Genomic DNA, 17,752 nt, shown 5'->3' with positions numbered 1-17,752 from the left:
AAAAAAAAAAAAAAAAATATATATATATATATATATTAGACTCACCGATTTGGGGTGGAGGGGTGCAGACTTCTTCCCCTTCCAACAGCCTTCACCCGGCATTGGGCCTTCCTCTTTGCTAGGTCCTGCCTTCGCGGAAACAGAAAATAGGTGGAACCCGGAAAAGAGGAAGGCTTGATGCCAGCAGAGCAACGAGTTGTGAAGGCTGCTGATGATGAGAGAGAGATCAGGGGGAGTAGGGTAAAGAAAAGCTGTACCCGATTGGTGGAAGGGAGGGGTAAGGAAGAAAGTTGCCCAATTGAAGGGGAGGGAGAAGGAAGGGAGATAAGAGAGTGATGCCAGACTATGAGGAAGGGAGGGAAAGGAGATGTCAGAGCATAGAGGGGGAGTGAGAGATGGAAGGGAAGGAGAGGAGAGAGATGTCAGACCATTGGGAAGAGAGGGAGGTAAGGAAGAAGAGGAGATGACAGAACAAAGAGAAGGAGAGACAGGGAGAGATGGAAGGGAAGGAGAGGTGAAAGATGCCAGGGAATGTGTGGAGGGAAAGGAAGGAGACAGATGCCAGACCATGGGGTGAGGTGGGTTGGAGGGAAGGGAAGAGAGGGTTCTGGCCACATGGGGTAAGGGGGGCTGGAAGGAAGGGAAGAGAGAGAGGGTGCAGGCCACAGGAGTGGAGAGGGTGCTTCAGGGAAGGGAAGAGAGAGAGGGTGCAGGCCACATGGGGTGGAGAGGGTGCTTGAGGGAAGGGAGATAGACACTGGACTGGTGGCTGGAGCAGGAGGGGAATGGAGAGAGAGTGCTGGACCTGCAGGGAAGAGGAGAGAGAAGGGAAGGTACAGAGATGGAAGATGGATGATGAGCATGGAGAAAGAAGAAAACGTCAAATGGGCAACAGATCCTGGCAAGTGAATTAACAGAAGACAAACAGAAATCAGAGCCTGGGATCAGCATGATTTGAATAATAAAATGACCAGACAACAAAAGGTATAGAAATAATTTTATTTTCTAGTTTGTGATTACAATATGTCAGATTTGAAATGTGTATCCTGCCAGAGCTGGTGTTAGACAGCGAGAGCAAGAGAGCGAGAGAGCGAGATAGATGGATAGATAGATAGATATGAATGAGTGTGTGAAAAGGATCATGAAAGCTGTGGTGGTATGGGTGATAGGGGCAAAACTTGGCTTAGTGTGCCATGAGTGTCAAACTAACTTGAAAGTGTTTCCTGAAATTAAAAAAAAGGAACTACATGTTCAACCTTCAAATATTACATTTACGGCTGCTTTGAAGTTTTGTTTTTCCAAGGTGTTTGATTTTTCTTTCTTTTACCCGGTGAGTGATACTTTCTTTCTCCCTTATGTGTCCTGGTTTTGAATGTTGTTGATTTAGATACCCAAGCACCTTTTCTCCTTTCACTTTGTCTTTTGTTTGTTGTGGATTTTAATTGCTAATGTTTGTTCTGCTTTGATTTTATAGATGTAAATCATCATGATACTTTGTTAATGGCAGTATAACAAATATTCACAATAAATAACTAAGGCTCTCTTTTACTAAGCCATGGTAGAGCTCCAACACTCGTAGGAATTCACTGAGCATCGGTGCAGTGTTGAAGCATTTATTGCTCTAAACCGCGGTAGAAACCTCTACCGTGACTTAGTAGAAAAAAAAAGGGGGATGGGAGAGGTAAATAAATAAAACCCAAATTTTGTCAATAACTTGGATTTTATTGGCTGGATAAGGGAATTGTTTGACAAATCGTGCACATTCCATAATTGTCCCTATCACTGGAGACATAGCTGTACAAATTTTTATTCACAGCTGAACCTTAGTTCAGCTTGAATGCTCAGGTAAGCAAAGCAAAGCAACATTTGGACAAACCCAGGAAACCCAGGAAATCCTAATTGGCGAGGCCCATTCCCTATATCTCACTTCCAGAATGATGAAGTGAAGAATTTCAAAAATATCTGGTTAATAATAATTAAGGACCTATCCTCCAGAAATCAGTCCAAAACTGTCTAAAAACTACATTCTCTGTCAAAAAAACTGCACAGCTTTTGTAGAGGTGTAACTTAATGGTTAGAGCAGAAGGCTGAGAACTAAGGAAGCTGGAGTTCAAATCCTACTGATGCACCTATTTTTGAATAGTTGCGAGTCAAGCAGATCACTTGCACACAGCAATTAGTAGGTTTGCCTTTACATGTATGAGCAGCTGACTTCCTATTTGTTTCCAATGAGAATAGGGGAGTGGTGCAAATGATTATGGAAATATTACATTTTAGGGCTCCTTTTACAAAGCCGCATTAGCGGTTTAACATGCGTAATAGCGCGCGCTAATTTGCCGGCCGCGCTAGCTGCTACCGTGGGGGGTTAGTGTGCGCTAAAAATATACGTGCGATAAAGCCGCTGGCGCGGCTTCATAAAAGGAGCCCTTAGTCTTCAAACAGTCTAAAACAGGGGTAGGGAACTCCGGTCCTCGAGAGCCATATTCCAGTCGGGTTTTCAGGATTTCCCCAATGAATATGCATCGAAAGCAGTGCAAGCAAATAGATCTCATGCATATTCATTGGGGAAATCCTGAAAACCCGACTGGAATATGGCTCTCGAGGACCGGAGTTTCCTACCCCTGGTCTAATACTTTATCACTTTTGCTTTGCCAGACTTAGTGTGAGCCATAAAGTAGCAAAAAATGCTTTGCATCTTAAAAGTGAAACATACCCTACCAAAGACTGAAGTCTATTCAAAGAAGCACTGGCAGCAAGGACTGAACTACAGCATGCATTCATGTAAACCTTTTAGGCTCCAGCTCTACAATAACTTCATAAAGTGAAGATGGATTTCTGGCTTGTTTGTATTCATTGAACAGGTATTAACTTTTAGAACTCCATGCTATTCCATTGGTATGTTGAAAAATAATACAGATGGTTAATGAACACCACGTTACATTATGTTTCCTGTTCCAGCTGACTAACTGGTTAGTTGGCAGCATTTCAGCCGCCTGTAGAACTGGAGGCATATGTCTCATGTTAAAAAAAAGACTTCATGTTATAAACACTTCAATGAAAATTACCATCCAGTTTAGAGCCAACTCAGACCAGGTGCAGAGGACAGAATAAATACCTAACATATGAACATAGAAAGAATCCATTGGGAATTATATCCTGCGATGTGACTCAGTCTTGAAACCTGATTTTATATATACACAGATATATAGAAAGCAAGTTTATAAAAATTACTGTTGGTTACAGCTTTAAAGTCAGTTGTGAATTTCCAAAATCACCCTTGCACATGTTTCAAATTGCCCTCTTTAGATTGGACAATTTACTAGAAATAAGAGATATCTTTCAAAATACACCCCATTGTGCCAATAAAGAATGTTAAAAATGGCTTTTAAGTACAAATACATTTTAATTCTGAGTATTTTGCTTATTTGCTTATTTCTGTATTTTATGCATAACACAATTTTCTATCTTATGATTACTTCATACAGTAATTATTTTGCTTCTTTTTAAGCATGCTAGTTTTCTATTTCATGCATTTGTGAGATTTTTCCAAAATTCAGATGTGTGAATTTAAGGGGAATGGGTATAATGACAATTGTACTGCAACAAAATACTTCCAAAACACACTTTTTTTTTCTCCTATACAGATTATCTGCATCCTGGTTCCTTTATTTAAGACTATAAATAAACCTAATATATATCTGTCAAAGACACAACACCCTGCAATAGTGATATTAAGGGGAAATATATTAATTTAAATTATATCGGGGAAAAATGATGACCTCAAGTGCTTACGGTCGTTTGACTTTAGAACCAGTCTTTGTCTAAACAACCATTTCATGTGCTATCGCTGGTCGTATATAATCCCTCTTTTTCTTTTTGTTTTTTTACTATTTTACTCTTACTCAATTGTCAAAAATGATCTTATTGTTTGATTATTTGTATTATAAACATTAATAGCAGTAGATTGTACATATGTTTACTTGTTGCCATATACTTAGGGCTCCTTTTATCAAGCCGCGCTAGCGGGGTTAATGCGCGCGTTGTTTCATCACGCGTTAACCCTCGCGCTGGCCTATAAACTACCATCTGCTCGAGGGAGGCGATAGCGGCTAGCGCGGCCGGCAGTTTAGCGCGCAGTATTACGTGCGTTAAACTGCTAGCTCGGCTTGATAAAAGGAGCCCTTAGCTTTAAGCTTTAAGCCATATCAAGTAGCTGACAAAGATGTTCACTCTCAGCTTTGAAATAGATGACTCAAAAATGGCTATCGTGGTGTTACTCAATGCTCAACGGAGCGTCTCCGTTTCACTCCCCTTGGAGCTTCTTCAGGAGAATACTTGATTGCTGCTATTTTACCACTAGTAACTTGATTGACTCGCTTTTAACATTTAAAGTTACTCCTCTTTAAAAGTTCCGAAATACAAACGCGGCAAGCTTTCTCTGTAAGAAAAACGCTTCTCTGTAAGAAAAGCTTGCCATGTTTGTAGTTCCCATACTACCTTAGTTCCCATACTACGGGCATTAGCTCCTTTTTCCCATGTGTGTGTGTAGAAGCATTTAATGATTCACTTACCTGATAGCTTATACTAATCTGGAAGCTTTGCTCACCCAGCCCCATATATTCTAGTTTAAAGCTCTCTTTAGTATGTTAGTTGGTCTGTTACAGAAGTATACTATCTCTGCTCAGCAGCTCTTGGAAAATCATCCCGTAGTCCAGGAAACCAAAATGTTCTCAACTACACAATCCGCACAGCCATGCATTGATGTCCAGGATGCAAGCTTCTTTGCATTGGCCCTTGACAGGGAGGACTGATGAGAACACTACCTGCCTACTTGTCTGCTTCACCTTCTCTCACAGAGCCACAAAGTCACTTTTGATAAGTTCAGAGGAGGTACCTAGCAATATTGTTAATGCCAATATGGATGAGTAGCATCAGATAATAGTAATTAGACCTGAGTCTTGGCAAAGCGCTTCGTAACCTCTTGAATTCTGGCACAGGCAGACAGCCCCCTCCCTCCCCCCAAGAAGACCATGTTTGGTCTGTAGAGGGATGCCTCTACAGTACATGCCTTAGAAGGGAATCACCAACCACCATTGCCTTTCGCCTCATAGTGGTCACAGATCCAGCAACTTTGGGGATTTTGAGCTTAGGTTCTTCCTCTCCCTGGGATGCTCTCACCTGTTTCCACAACCAGGGCTGCATATCAGTTCTTCAGTTTGAGGGCAGGTGGAGTCATGGTATCTCCCTATTCCTTAATACAATTCAGTATATCTCTTCTAATCAATTCATTCAGAATTCTGAACATCAGCGACAATATTTTGAATGCAGATCCCTGTTCAATAGCTAAGTGATAAAGCTCACACTTGGTTTATCTGTTCAGTCTGATTAATTCCTTCTACCCTTTGTTTTATGTTGATTTGTCTCTTGTTTCTTCTACGGTATTTTACAGTCTTTTCATATCTTTTCCTTTCAAGCCCTCTTTTTTTTTTTTTTTTTGCTTCTTTTCCCTCATCTTTCTCTTTCATATCATCTAAGTCCCCTCAGTTTTACTGGATTCTCTTACTTGAATATGTTCATATCTAGAATTTCTGATTAATCTGGATTTTCTCTATCTGCAGCATCTTTTTATCAAGGCTTTTCTGTGTGTAAAGCCATTTTGTACATGTGGGAAAGACCTTTTATAGAAGTTCAGTTGTATACTGTACATCGCAGAGAGTATGTATGCCAAAATATAGCGTGTAATATTATTGGTCCCTGTATAAAGGTTCCTGGGGGCAGAGTTTGGAAGCATGGTGTTGCAATATATCTGCATATTTTATAAAATGTGTGAGTACACACACAAATTTAGACCATCTTTCAAGCATATATGAACTTGTGTGCTGCTCAGACTTATAATACCTATAATACTACAATTAAAAAAAAGGTTTAAGACAGTTGCTTTTACGGACATTCGGCACAGTCTTGCAGATATAAAATGTACATCTGAGAGTGCTGAAGGAACTTAGGGAAGTTCTGGTGGCTACACTGACTGGCCTTTTCAATGCTTCTCTAGAGTCGGGAGTGGTACCAAAGGACTGGAGAAAGGCAGATGTGTTCCCTCTACACAAAAGTGAAAGAAAGGAAAAAGTAGGGAATTATAGGCTAGTAAGTCTGACTTCTGTGGTAAGCAAATTGATGGAAGCGCTTTTAAAACAGAGAATGGCAAAGTTTCTGGAATCCTGTGGATTACAGGACTGGAGGCAACATGGATTCACTAGAGGTAGGTCTTGTCAGACAAATCTGATCAATTTCTTTGATTGGGCGACCAAAGAATTGGGCAGAGGGAGTGCGCTAGATATGGTGAATTTAGATTTAGCAAAGCCTTTAACAGTGTTTCACACAGACGTCTAATAAATAAACTGAGTGCCCTCGGGAAGGGCCCCAAAGTGACAGGCTGGGCCAGAAACTGGTTGAGAGGAAGACAACAGAGGGTAGTGGTCAATGGAGATCGCTCAGAGGAAAGGGATGTTACCAGTGGTATGCCTCAAGGTTCTATTCTTAGGCCTGTCCTTTTTAAAATTTTTATAAATGATATTGCTGAAGGGCTGTCAGGTAAGATTTGCCTCTTTGCAGATGATTCCAAAATCTGCAATAGAGTAGACATTCCGGATGGTGTGAATAACTTGAAGAAAGACCTAGCAAAGCTTGACATATGGTCTGAAATTTGGCAGCTGAAATTTAATGCTAAGAAATGTAAGTTCATGCATTTGGGCTGCAAAAACCCGAAGGAACAGTATGGTTTAGGGGTGAAGAATGGGACTTGAGTGTGATTGCATGTGATGACCATAAGGTAGCCAAACAGGTTGAAAAGGTGATGGCAAAAGCTAGAAGGATGCTAGGGTGCATAGGAAGAGGTATAGCCAGTAGAAAAAGGAGGTATTGATGCCACTGTATAAAGACTCTGGTAAGACCTCATTTAGAATATTGTGTACAATTTAATATTGTGTACAATTCTGGAAACCACACCTTCAAAAAGATATATAAAGGATGGAGTCGGTCCATAGGAAAGCTACTAAAATCGTGTGTGGTCTTCATCATAAGGCCTATGGGGACAGACTTAAAGATCTTAACATATATACTTTGGAAGAAAGGCGGGAAAGGGGAGATATGATAGACATTTAATAACTATGTGGTGTAAATGCATACGAGTCGAGTTTCTTTCATTTGAAAGGAAGCCTTGGAATGAGAGGGCATATGATGAAGTTAAGAGGTGATAGGATCAGGAGTAATCTAAGGAAATACTTTTTTACAGAAAGGGTGGTAAATGCATGGAACAGTCTCCCGGAAGAGGTGGTGGAGACAAAGACTGTATCTGAATTCAAGAAAGTGTGGGATAAGCATGTGGGATCTCTTAGATAGAGGAAAAGATAATGGTTACTGTGAATGGGTAGACTGGATGGACCATTTGGACTTTATCTGCCATCATATTTCTATATTTCTATATGAGGGCAAGTTTCAAAAACATTTCTAAGTCAAAAAGAAAGCTTTGGTTCACCATGAATTAGCACTTCTACGCAAACAACTTTGTTCCCTTGAACATCGTTGGAGACGTCATTGACTTTCTTCTGATTACAGCGTCTACTGTATGAAAGCCACAGAATATAAACTCATTCTACAAAAGGCTAAAAAGGCTATTATTCCAAACAAATCTCTTAAGCCCGCAATTCATCTACTCTCTACTCTATTGTTCGTACCCTAACCACTCACCCCACTTCCAACTCATCAAACCATCTTTGTAAGATCTTGCACTTTTTTCCAACCTTACAGTCTCCCGGGTCCGCCTTACTCTTGCCCAAACTCGAAGTCCATGCCCGCCCTCCCCCTCTGAAAAATGTACCTCCTTGTCATTTAGCTCCCTATCAGCTTTTACTATCCCCACCACAGAAGACATTTACTGGACTGTCCAATCAATGAACACCTCAGCCAACCCATCTGATTCTATTACCCCCCTCACTCTCAAAACTTTTTTTTTTCAGATCTTTGGATCATTTATCCACACAATGATCTGCACCAGTCTCATTACTGGCACTATCCCCAAATCTTGGAAACTTGCAACTGTATTTCCTAAACTCAAATCACCAAACTTATCAGATGATCAGTGCTCAAATTATCGACCAATAGCCAACCTTCCATTTATATCCAAATTTTTGACAGACACCGGTTACAGAATCCAGCTTTTAGGCAAAGGACTGGCCCCTCCTTCGCCTAAAAGGTCTGATTTTAGGCATTTGAGACTTAGGCTGTTTTTTGGTTTGTAATGTGTTATAAGTGTAGACGTAGTGGTGGTCTGGGCATTTAAACAGCTAAACGTAGAGGTAGGCCATTCTCAAAAAAAACCCCAAAACTCATTTTGGATTTTTTTTGAGAATGGACATTTTCCCTGCTTCTACTTTCAGCGTTTAGGGCCTAGGCCAAAAGGAGACTTAGAAATTTTTAAAAATTATGCCCCTCCACGCTTATTTTTAAAATGAATTTGAAATGATAAAATTACTCCAAATCTTCTGCTTTTGAATGATAATGAAATCTTCATCCCAACAGGGCAACAATCCCAAACAACCCAAGAAAGCATATACTAATTTTCAAATAAACAATCTTTCCTTCTGGAAGACCATTTCTGATTAAGTTCTATGACCTTGGAAAAAAAGTCTCACTTTTGATAGAAAGTAAATGAACATATTAATTTATTTGAAAAATATTTAAGTTGACTATCTTATATACCTCTAAGGAACATACAATCAAACACCAGTTGGTAAGATATATCTGGTTTTGTGTGTTGTTTAAAATAGTAATAAACATCTAAGAAAATTAACTAAAACCATTTGTAAAGCTGTGACTAAACATTCTTTCTGAAAGAAATCATATCTTGTTATTAACATACTGATAAGGGTAAAGAATTCCAGTTCTTTTGGCCAATTATCAAAATTGCATGAAAAGCAAGTACTTCTAGGGTGAGCTTTTATCACTTAAGGATAATGCAAATAATTCTGTTATATCTAATGGACTTGCCTTTGACAACTTCTGTTGTGCTACAGGTGTAAGGTTGCCAACTGGCTCTAGATTTGCACGACATAGTTGATCCAGTCCAAGTTTTACTCTATTGCAGGCAGAGACATGTAGTTCAGATATTCAAACTGGATTTCTTTAAGAAAAGCAAGCATATAAGTCCCCGCCTGCAATGGTGTAAAACCTGGCTTGGATCAACCCTATCAGGCAAATCTGGAGTCAGTTGGCGGCAATCCTCTATGTCTTGATCTGAAAATCATAGGCCATATTGAATAATCAAAGTTACATTACATATGTCAATGTGAAGATAACTTAGAAGCTTGGACAGCTATGAAAGTGGCAGCAACAGACTAGCTTTTTATGTTCAGTTCTCCTGGTGATTTCTATAAATTTACATGTTAACCAAAACATTCTGCTAGGTGAAATTCTAATGGCTCTAATAAATTAAGAAATAAAAAAAGTCCATCTGTATTTGAGTGACTCTTAACTGAAATGCAATTTGGCAGCTTCAAGGGTATACTGAAGGATGTTAGAGGAGAAAACAATTCAATACACTTCCTGAGTAAATGCAAATAGATGCAGCTGTCTTATTTTTTCCATTGTGCAAATACAGTCATCTACAGGAAATCATACTTATCAGGGTATTTTGACAGTACGTGGGTGCCAGGAATACTTGAAATAACAAACATTTTAAACAGAACTCATGATAGTTAATGTTTGTTCTAGTAAAAAAGAAATGTTATCCTGTAGATAGATACACTGTACACAAATATTTTTATTAAAAAGGATTAGCTAGATTGCATCATGTACCTTTGAAGAACATTGTAAAATAATTTAATATATATAACTAGATTTTATCCAAATGTTGAATTTCTCTGTATTTGCTGAACTCAACCAGAAAAAAAAAATCACAAAGAGAAGACCGTACAACAAACGTCTTCCAATTCAGAGTCCTAGGATGTCACTGCTTTAGTATGTAATAGAGAAGATCTCCAGTAGCTGAGCAACTGGTTTTAGAACAAGAGGTCTTTATCTCTAGTTCTGGTTAGTACATATTCCTTACAAAGGCACCCAACCCATCACCATGTGAAACTGTTAATAGCAGAAGATGTAAGGATGCTGTGTAGGTTAAAAGCCGCTTAAATACATAGGTGGCACATGAACCCACACTTTAGGCAGATGATCGACTCCTTGATCACAGGTGCTTTACGAAGCCAGGTCCAAGAGCTCAAGATGCAGCCTTGGGCAGCAAAACCAAACCAGGGCAGTTGGTGGCATCAAAAACTGTCTAAACCCACTGGAAAACCAAGGACCAGCCCACAGTGTTCAGAAGTCATGTCTGGCAGAGTAGGACAGAAATCAATCTAACCAAGGATTCTGATTCTAAGGTAGATGATGTGGATTCCGATTTAGGTCAGGGAGAAATGCTAAGCTTGGGATGAATAAGTTTACATTTCTATTCCTGGTTGGGAAACATTTCTTTATCACACTGCATTAGGGTACATTACCAAAAATGGTTTTCATTGTGTGTACTTCTTTGCATGTTGTCAGTTAGTCTTTTCATTTACACACAGAGGAGTCATTGGTGATCCTTTAAGCATCATAGATTTTTGGCTATGCAGACCTGAACTTTCTTTAGAATTGATCCCTTTCTTTCGGCCTTGCTGCTGTTTCATAAACAACCGAGAATACGGAGGGCCAAACAAACAATTAGACCTTAGGCAATTTGTGCACATAATTTATGATGTCACATCGTGGCTATGATGACCTGATGTACCATTGGGTAGAACAAAGACAAAAAAGAAAATCCAACAAATCTGAAGTGAAAATGCAATAACCAAGGACAAAGAAAGGAACTGCAGACAGATGTACAAGTTATAGACAAAATTTATTTAAACAAACAAATTGTTGCGTACAAATGAACCACTTTTTACAAAATATGGGACCCAACACGGTCCATGTTTCGATCAACATGTCTCCTTCAGGGATCCCATAAAATGGTGGTATCAAAGAGCGCGCAACAACTATGCCTGATCTGTATGCTGTGCATTTTAGCAGTCAAAAAATGCTGCTGGAAAAAACAATTTAAAGCCTTTTAACCAAGTGGACACAAGTCTTAATAAATGAAAGTAGAATCCAGACCATTTCTATATTTAAAGCTGGAAAAAACAAAGCAGCTGTTTTTCCAGCAGCATTTTTTGACCGCTAAAATACACAGCATTTAGATCAGGCATAGTTGTTGCACGTTCTTTGATAACACCATTTTATGGGACCCCTGAAGGAGACCTGCTGATCGAAACATGGACCGTGTTGAGTCCCATATTTTGTAAAAAGTGGTCCATTTGTACGCAACAATCTGTTTGTTTAAATAAATTTTGCCTGTATCTTGTACATCTGTCTGCAGTTTCTTTCTTTGTCCCTGATGCAGCATTGGGCCATAAATATTATCACGATGTGACACTGTAAATTATGCAGGAACCTTCATATCTGAGGATGACAGTCAATTGTTGGGGGCATCCAACTCAAACAAGTACTAGCTCTAAGCAGAGTTGTGATGTCTGGAAATATGGGTTAAACTTAGACTGGATATCATACGAAGCCCCCTAAATGTTTTGGTCTTAGGCACAAATACAGTTTGCTTGTGCCTTAATCTGGCTCTGAAAGAATGCTTTTTACTTGGCCAAAATTTGACTGTTAGTTCTGGAAAACAAGTTGGCAGAACATTTTATTTGTTTTGTGTTATTTTTATTATCAAGAGGGTATGACTATTATTTACTAGAAATGCTTGTTCTGTTTTGGCTGAACTGAGCCAAAGATATTTTAGTGCTTGCTGTGGGCACGTTACTGTGCCAGTACCAAAACAGAAATCCTCCCACATAACAGTAACACAAAACTATTATTCTCACAGCTCAATCAAATGTCATCATTTGTTCAAAAAGACTAACTGCCTTTATAGAGGGAAGAGGATTACCTATATGTGATGTAAGTTGTTAGTAAATTAGTAACTTAGATTTGTTTAATGTCAGTGGGAGATAACTGATAATTAGACTTTGCTTAGGGCTCATTGAGAGGCAAGATTACACAAGTATTACTTTTGTGTTCTATTTTTACTTCTCCTTACCTTTGTAAGCCAGCTATTTTTAGACATAACATAAATAACTATTAGCAACAAACCAAATAACCTCAGAAACAGAAGAAACAAACCAACAACAACAACAACAACAAAAAAACAGGCAAGAAGTGGAACCAATGTACCGGATCAAGCAAGTTTATTCCAGCATGTGAAATAGCAAAAAGGTATGACAAATGGTGACGTTGATAGGCTTATAGAGCAAAGATCTGTACATATGTGGTACACCTCAATGAGGGGACACTACATGGTCCATGTTTTGGCTAACTGGTAGCCTTCTTCAGGGGTCCAATACTGTTCAGCCAACAATATTTAAGCAATACATTAAAAGAGCAAAAATAGCTAGGTAACGCCGCAAATCAGAAAAACTGCCAGTGCTTCTGTGAACAAAACGTGTAAGGTCCCGTCGTTGCAGTGTATCATGTAAGTGCAGACGACTTTGCTGTATGAGCCTATCAACTTCACCATTTGTCATTTTGGCATACCTTTTTGCTATAAATAACTATTAATCATGGGAGATTTAGAAATGAAACAAGGGGTCTAAACAGAAATTCCTGACGGATGATGGCTGGTAAATAAGTTACACAATTTGGTAGCGGTTCAACACCATACATGCACCCTGCCCTGTGTTGGGTACAAGGCTAAATAACCACATGAGAAGAAAGAGTGGCCTTTCAAGATCAGGCGGCCATTTCACATGATCAACAACATGAAGGCAGGACTCCTGCTGACGGGGTGCTGTATCCTTGTATCCACATGACCAGACTACATCATAGGAAGATTATTCTCTTATATCAGAAGAGTTTTTGACAAATATAGAGAACTAAACTAGGAGGTACCAGTTTGAGAATAGGTGGTCCAAGCTAAGGTTATAAATTGGAGTGTCCAGCATAGCAGAAGCAAAAAGGAATATTAAAAACCAAACACCAGAGAGAAAGAGAGAGAGCACAAACCAAGCAATGAGAGAAGAAAGAAATCTGCCACAACTATGCTCTATGGAACACCAAACTAACCATCAGTCTCTAGTAGTCCGGATTCTGATGATACCCGTCTAGTTTAATCATAACATTTTTGGAATAATTGGGAAATATTGGGCTGCATTAGACAAAAATAAGGTTAGAACTGTAGTTCCAACATTAAATAATTGTTAGATTCCATATGTCCCCTTGTCTTTACTGGTAATCTGAAGGAAGAACTGTTTTTGCAAGAACTATATTATGATATAGTGGGATGTTCCCTTGCTTGAGAAGATATATTTGTTTCCCCAAGATGCCTTGGGGATACTGTGAAGTGATAGTAGCTCTTTACTGTGCTGCTGGTTACAGCAATGTTATTTATACCTCCATTTGATAATACTATACCCAGTGTCAGCATTTCCATTGGATGGGGATTCTATCACCCTTTATCAGAGTAGAACGCTTTAAAAGCCGTCTGCAATCTTATTGTTCCTTACAGATTTTGCAGGTAAGATATTTTGCAGGTAAGTTCAGAGCTCTCCCTTCATTTCTAACTTCTGAATATCTATGAGCAGATCTCTGTCCAGTTACTCTGCCTGAGCTGGAGGTCTATATATGACATCTAGATGAATATAAAGTAATCTTTTCTCTATCTAAGATGATCCACAATACTTTCTACTTTCCCCATGCCTACCATATCTTATTCCCTTTATATTTGACAAAGATCTACTCTTCATCTTTTTCATCCATCTCTACTGCTCCTAAACAGTTACCCCACAGTATCTCCAAGGACTACTGGAAAACAAACCTAAGTGACAGAGATTCCCATTTCCACTATCCTGTTAAAGGGCTGGAAAAGTTGCTGCACAGTGAGAGATTGGAGAAACTGGGCCTCTTCTCCCTTGAAAAGAGGAGAATGAGAGGGGACATGATCGAAACATTCAAAATACTGAAGAGAATAGACTTAGCAGATAAAGACAGATTGTTCACCCTCTCCAAGGTAGGGAGGACGAGAGGGCACTCTCTAAAGTTGAAAGGGGATAGATTCCATATAAACATAAGGAAGTTCTTCTTCACCCAGAAAGTGGTAGAAAACTGGAACACTCTTCCGGAGTCTGTTATAGGGAAAAACACCCTCAAGGGATTCAAGACAAAGTTGGACAAGTTCCTGCTAAACTGGAACGTAAGCAAATGAGGCTGGACTCATTTAGAGCACTGGTCTTTGACCTGGAGGCTGCCGTGTGAGCGGACTGCTGGGCACAATGGACCACTAGTCTGACCCAGCAACGGCAATTCTTATATTATGTTCTTATGTTATGTTGGGTTACCAGTAAGGACAAGGGGACAATAGAATCTAACAAACATTTTTATTTTTAGAATAGCAATTCTAAGTTTATTTCTGTCTATTGCAGCCCGATATTTCCCAATTATTATCCATAAACAAGAACAGAGAAGGCCATAAAGGAGGATAAGGAGTAACTCTCACTCCAAAAACAATATTAAAGCATCTTAGATCCAGGAGCATGAGGAAAAGACCATCTTAGATTCTGCTTATTCCCTTTTTAATTTTAATATATTCTATGATACTGTATGGGGCTCATAATAATAATAATAAAAAACACGTCTAAAAAGTGGCCTAAATGGCTACTTGGACGATCAAAAAGCCTGATCGTCCAAGTACCCATTATCAAAGCTGGTTTTAGACATATCTAAAACCAGCTTAGGCCTTTCCCCTGCATCTAAACGCATAGAGCGAAAAGAGGCGTTTTTAGAAGCGGGGAAAGGGTGGGGGTGGGCGGGAGGTGAGCCAACCTACACCTAGGCGTACAACAGGTATAACCAAATGTTTTGACAGGTTGCCTAGTCGGCACTTATACGTTTTGACTTAGACCAAGTCAAAACAGGTATAAGTGCCGAAAAAGGGGCCGCTGAGCTGATGGCGGCTGGTGCAATCAGCTCAGCGGCACTGCAACCTACCCACCGCCCCACCGCAACCATCAGGACAGGAGAGATGACTCATCTCCCCTACCGCGATAGCGATACCACCAAGTGCTGCCAAATGCGGCACTTGGGATCGCTAAAGCGGCAGGAGAGATGACCCATCTCTACTGCAGTGATCCACCCCTCCCCCTGATACCATCAGGCCAGGAGAGAGCCCAAGCCCTCCTGGCCCCGCCGACAATGATCGGGCAAGAGGGAGCCCAAGCCCTCTTGCCCCACGTTCCACAACCCCAACCCCCAGCCGAGTCCAATGAGGCCAGGAGGGAGCCCAAGCCCTCCTGGCCCAGCGATCTCCAACCCCCCATCCCCCCACACGATCCGGCCAGGAGGGAGCCAAAGCCCTCCTGGCCTGGGGACATCCTCTAACCCCCATCCCCCACTAAAATACGGGCAGGGGGGATCCCAGGCCCTCCTGCCCTCGACGCAACCTCCCCCCCACAATCGCCCCACCGGGCCGGGTTGGGTCCATGTGCCTAAGGCCACGCACACAGGAGGGGCCTAAGATTTCTGGGCCTATTCTGGTTGGCCCAGGTGCCTCAGGCCCCATCTGTGGGTGGGGTTTGAGCTGCCTGGGCCAATCCGACCCCATTCCTGGGATGGCTGGCCTACTGGCTTGCCCCAATGTCATGGGGGGAGTTGGGGATCACGGGGCAAGAGGGTGCCCAAGCCCTCTTGCCCCGCAATCCCCCTCCCCCACACACAATCCGGCCAGGAGGAAGCCCAAGCCCTCCTGGCCCTCTAACTTCCACCCCTCACTAAAATACGGGCAGGAGGGATCACAGGCCCTCCTGCCCTCGATGCAACTCCCCCCACGACTGCCCCCCGAACCCTCGATCAGCCCCCCTGCTGACCCGTGACCCCCCACCCCCAATCCCACCCCTCATACCTTCAAATCGTTGGACGGATCATTGGTGGGGGGGGGTGGATTCTGTAACCGGTGTTGTTTTTCACAGACACCGGTTACAGAATCCAGCTTTTAGACAAAGGAAATCCCTTGTTTTGGACGTTTGGGGCTTAGGCTTTTTTTAGGTTGCTTATATGGTATAAGTTTAGACATAGTGGTGGTCTGGGCGTTTAAACAGCTAAACGTAGAGACAGGCCATTATCATAAAAAACCTCCTTTTTTATGTTTTTTTTAAAATAATAGACATTTTCCCTGCTTCTACTTTCAAAGTTTAAGACCTTAGGCCAAGAGGGGACTTAGACGTTTTTTTTTATTATGCCCCTCCACGTGTTTTGTTGCCCTTGGAATTTTATAGACCAAGTTATAATTATTATTAAATAAATAAAGCAAATGCATTTCTCTGCTTAATATGTGAAAACAGTTTTTATACTGTTTGGTAATTACAAATGTTTCACACACCAAAGTTTCTTCAACCAAGGCACATTCTAATGTTTTTAATTTTAATTTCTATATTTTTCAAGGTTGTGAACAGAAGTATTTCTAGTAGAAAATGTGTTGTTTTATTATGGTTTTATTATTATTATTATTTGGTCTATGGATTTTTCCCCATTTCCAATATTTCTGCTTATGCGTATTTACTAGGAGTGAAACAAAAAAGAAGGTTGCAAGACCCATATAGAAAGTCATAGGAAAGAAACCAAATGAAGCAATGGACTATGCAGCTACTGAACCTGAGTCTGTTTATTATACCAGCGTCTTATGGCACAAACAGGAGGACTGACATAGTTTATAGTTTGTTTATAGTCTGCCTTTTACGGATAACAAAGTCACACACATAATATAAATAACAAACATCCATATAAAATCAGACCACATCTCTTGACCACAACATCCATCATTCCACTACAGAATAAATAAGTTTTCAACACCCGTACTTCATTTTACAGAATAGTACTCTTTTAAAAGTTTTCAATCCCCCTTGCTGCAAGACCTGGACATGAAAAAAAAAACACTCACTCTAGTTGTTTGCAATATTATATCTTTCCTTGTTGGTATATACCGTATTTCCCCGAAAATAAGATACTGTCTCATATTAATTTGGGGCCCAAAAAAGGTACTAGGTCTTATTTTCGAGGATGTCTTATTTTTTTCATGTACAATGATCATCTCTCCCTTCCTCTCCTCCACCCCAATTCTTCCTATTTCCTTTCTATACCCCACATATACAGCATCTTTCCTATCATCTCACCAATCCCCTTGTGCAGTATCTTTCCATCCCTCCATCTGCTGGTATAAATTACATAAAGTGTCATTTAAATATTCAGAATATGTAAGTGGTTAATTATTCACAAAAAATTGCACCCTCCAAAATACAGGACAAAAAAGTCACCTTTCTTTACAAAAAGGGAGAAAAGACCTCAGTGTCTAATAGGGGCTCTTTAAGCTTCCCATATAGACAGGCTAGTTTTAAACAGAATTTAATCCTAGCAGACACATCCTTAGTCAGAAAAACTCCCAATTAGTAAGTGAACCTCTATTCTAATTTTCTAATAGTTTTATATATTTTCTTATAGTTTTATATATTTTTTTAAACTTTTCTTCAAACAACAATTGTCAAAAATAGAAGTCACTTATCTGAGCACTTCGATATTCAGGTGTAGTCCTGGAGTAAAGCAAGCAGGAAAAACTGCTCTATGGAAAAAAGCTATCAGTCAAAAC

General features: G+C 40.2%; 1 protein-coding gene across 2 annotated transcripts in view; it reads right to left on the bottom strand.

Annotated features, from left to right (window-relative positions):
- SCFD2 (sec1 family domain containing 2) overlaps nt 1-17,752 on the bottom strand; it is a 622,955-nt gene that overhangs the window by 378,671 nt on the left and 226,532 nt on the right. The window lies entirely within an intron of this gene.

This window comes from Geotrypetes seraphini, chromosome 1 (genome assembly GCF_902459505.1).
Source record: "Geotrypetes seraphini chromosome 1, aGeoSer1.1, whole genome shotgun sequence".
NCBI classification, from domain to species: Eukaryota; Metazoa; Chordata; class Amphibia; order Gymnophiona; family Dermophiidae; genus Geotrypetes; species Geotrypetes seraphini.
This window is presented reverse-complemented; position numbering and strand designations above follow the sequence as displayed.